The sequence below is a fragment of the Tupaia chinensis genome, unplaced genomic scaffold (genome assembly GCF_000334495.1).
Source record: "Tupaia chinensis unplaced genomic scaffold, TupChi_1.0 Scaffold000687_1, whole genome shotgun sequence".
NCBI lineage: Eukaryota > Metazoa > Chordata > Mammalia > Scandentia > Tupaiidae > Tupaia > Tupaia belangeri.
Window position 1 is genome coordinate 2,293,898 of NW_006160210.1, and position 3,639 is coordinate 2,297,536.

General features: G+C 32.8%; 1 protein-coding gene across 1 annotated transcript in view; it reads left to right on the top strand.

The window, feature by feature from the left end:
- TECRL (trans-2,3-enoyl-CoA reductase like) overlaps positions 1–3,639 on the top strand; it is a 109,842-nt gene that overhangs the window by 63,225 nt on the left and 42,978 nt on the right. The gene's annotated exons all lie outside the window — the stretch shown is intronic.

Below are 3,639 nucleotides of genomic sequence, written 5' to 3' on the forward strand. Positions count from 1 at the left end.
TGGTTTTTGAGTTCTTTTTTTTTTTTTTTTTTTTGGCTGTTCTTAGAGGATAATAGCGCTCTCAAAATGGTCCCAAAGACAGTAGAAGATCTCAAAATAGTGGCAACTGACACTAATCCATTCAAAGAATGAGGACTACATAAAAGACACCAAGGGGTAAGGAGTAGTGAATATACCTCATGCTAGTTCATAAGTACTGAACTACTCGATATCTTCATCAGCTAAAAGACATATTACATGACATTTAGTAACGGAGGCAGTGAAAGTTAATCTGACATAATTTTGACTTTCGTATTCAAGAAAAAATGTATTCTACTTTTTTATTAAACATCTTTTATGTATAGCATTTAATCTTTGTAACTCTTCTTTTCAAGTGTATTTATTATGTCCATGAGAGAGACTAACTCATCTCCAACAGATTCTTAATGTCATCAACCACTCGTTGCCTGTCCAGACTGTGGGTATGTGAGTACATCTGGCATGTATGAGGAGGCCTTAGGATGTGAACCTGAGACCTTTCCAGTTGGGTCCTGCGTCACAAAGCATTGCATTACCTCCATACCACTATATGTGGTGGTAAATAAAAATATTATTTTTCTGATCATATTCCCTTCAATGTTCGTGATGTCATTATTTTTAATAATTTCTAGTGAAATGGCTTTCCTTTTCACCAATATGAACAATCAACATTATCATCCACAGTGCTTTAAGCTTTTCCTTTATAATTCAAGGACCATTTTAAAAATTACCATAATCGAAGACTCATTTATATATTATTAAAATCTTTAAGACAGAAATTCATTTTTACATTAATTAAAATATTGTCATATCTGTTACCTTTCCAACACTCACTCCATTTGAGATAGATTTTCTTTTCATATTTAGATAACTATGTATATTTTAGTTTGTTAAATAATTATCTTAGTTTACAAAATTAAGTTTTGTTTTTAAATTTGTTCACTTTTTCTCCCATGAGCAAAAGGAACAGAGAGAGGAACAGAGAGAAAGAGAGAGAATCCTCAACAAGGTCTCCATGTCATGACCTACTCTTAGTCTAGTAAGACCCAGATCTTGGAAATATCAGCATGCTCAGAGACATCTTTGAACTTGAGCCATGAACCTTTCCATGTGGGAGTCCCTTCTAGGACGTTGTGTTTTACTACAAATCACTATCCAGTGTGAAAAAGTTTGAGCTTTTGGGTAGTAATTTTTCCACTCTAAAAACTGAATTTAGAATGTTTTGAATTCTTATGAAGTGTTTTAGAACATTCAGAGAACAATTTACTGATATATGCATTGCGTAAACAAAGTTTTTAATAATGAATGTAGTGTCTACAGACCTTTGCTAAGAGATTTTAGACAAGGAGATTTGATTTTCAAAGGCTAAAATATTCAGAGGATCTTTATCCACATTTATGATAAAAAGGGAATTTTGTTCATAGAAATTGCGTCAGGGTGAGCAGCATTAACCCTGAGTTTATTAGAAATTCCAGCTGCATCATTTGGATAAGCACTGAGAAGGAAAAGCACTAAGGTAGAATTTTATGACAATTGTACTGGAAAATTACAGCTTATTTGAGAGGAAAGACGTCTAAGTGACAAAGAGAACTCTGGAAATAGACTAGATATTTTTAAATCAACCCTATGGTTCACACATCCTTTTGCTCCAAATGAGTCATTCCTATTAAATACTAAAAATATTCACAGTGTATTGCAATGACATCTCCTTTATACAAACTAAATTGTATAACAAAAGCAATATTTGACCATGCATATTTTGTACATTTATATAATATTAAGACATTCTTCTACAATAAAGCATTTGATAGAATGCCTTGGAAATAATTTTCAACTAAGTAAATTATATAAATTACAATTTTAGTATTTCCTACCCACTGAGAAAGTGTCACAGAAATTGAGTAAATTGTAGCCTTATTTATCATATTAATATACTTAGGATGACGAGTTTATATTGTTAATCCTCGTGCTGTAAATACTATAAAGATTATATTCAGTTTTTACTATTTTTACATTCATTATTGTGTGTATGGGTGTGTGTACAATTCTATATTACTTGTTAGTTGCATTAATTTATTTACATGTCACAAAAATTAAGATATGGATTGTTTCATCTCCACATAGAAACTCTCTCATACTGCCCCTAACACTCAAACCTACCCTTTTCTTCTCCCAGGACAACCACTGATCTATTCTTCATCTCCACATTTTTGTCATGTGGGCAATATTACATAAATGGAATTAAATTTAATTTTGATTATTTAAAATGCTTTTTTTTTTTCTTTTTTGAAGAGATTTTTGTCTTAGGGCATGTGCCTTCACCAGGGAAAGATTTTTGCAATAGGGTGCATGCACTCACTGGAGAGAGACAGTGAGAGAGAAAGTGAGAAATCACCCTCGGGGTGGGGGGGATGATCATACTGCAATCCCTTCTCCTCCATTCTCCTTCCAGGATCTTGGGAACACATGCACATGTGCTGGCATGATGTATCAAGCCACTGGATCTTGGCCTCAAACCATGGTCGGCCAGGAGGGAGTTCAGCAATGCAACTGCTGGCCCTGTTTAATTTTCTTATCAGCAGATGAACTGTCCTATGCACAATTATGTTTCCATTTGTCTTCCCTCAGGTTTATAATGTTATCTTTTTATGGTTTAAATTAAATTACATATTTAATTTTTAAGAATTGGTCACCATCATCTCTTCAACTCTTGTTCTTCCAGTACTCTTTGTATCCTCCCTCTGAAATCATATTACATTTTTCTTCTTTTCCAGACTCTCAGAAATCTAAAATTCTCAACCATTTTTTTCTTTAAACACTTATGACATTGTTTATTTTAAGTATGTGTCTGATAACTCTGTGATGAAAAATCTTCATTTAACATTTGCTGTTTCTCCTTGTTTGGGTCACAGTGTTTTCAGTCTTTGTATGCCTCCATGTTTCTAACTAGTGCAAAGATTTTATGTGAAAAAAAATGAAAGTAAGGCCTAGAATGATGTTATCTTCTTTCAAAGATAAATGATCTTTTCTCAGATGGGCTAATGGCACAATAGGGTCCAGGTAATCACGATCCGATCAATAATTTATTTGATTTCAGGCTGAGCTTCAACACTTGTCAAACTAGTCTGTGTTAGGTTGGGAGATAGTGAGTAACAATTTTTGTTCTTCCGCTCCTAGGTACCATCAAAATATCTGCTTTTATAAGACTCATCAGGCTTCATATTCAGGTTCAATCACTTCTCCAGAGATTTGCTTAAAAAATCTTGATCTCCTAATTCTTTGATGAATCAGTCACTTTCTGAAGTCTGAAAATATTTTCAAAAATATTTGGATTAATTTTTGTTTCCACTGTGCTCATTAATACACTTTTGTCTGAATTATCTAAGATAGAATTCTCTATTGTATTGTTCATGTAACAGTTAAACTAAAGAAAGAAAAATAACCATCTCATGTAATTCTAAATTTAACAGTATTCATTAAGTAAAAAGTGATGCTGATATTGGAAAATGTGCTCAGTTTTATTTAGTATTTCTTTGTAGTATATAGGGGATTAAGTTTGCAAGTGTTTTCTTTTTTTTTTTTTTTTTTTAGAGGTTTTTTGCTTTATGGGGGAGGCGCTTT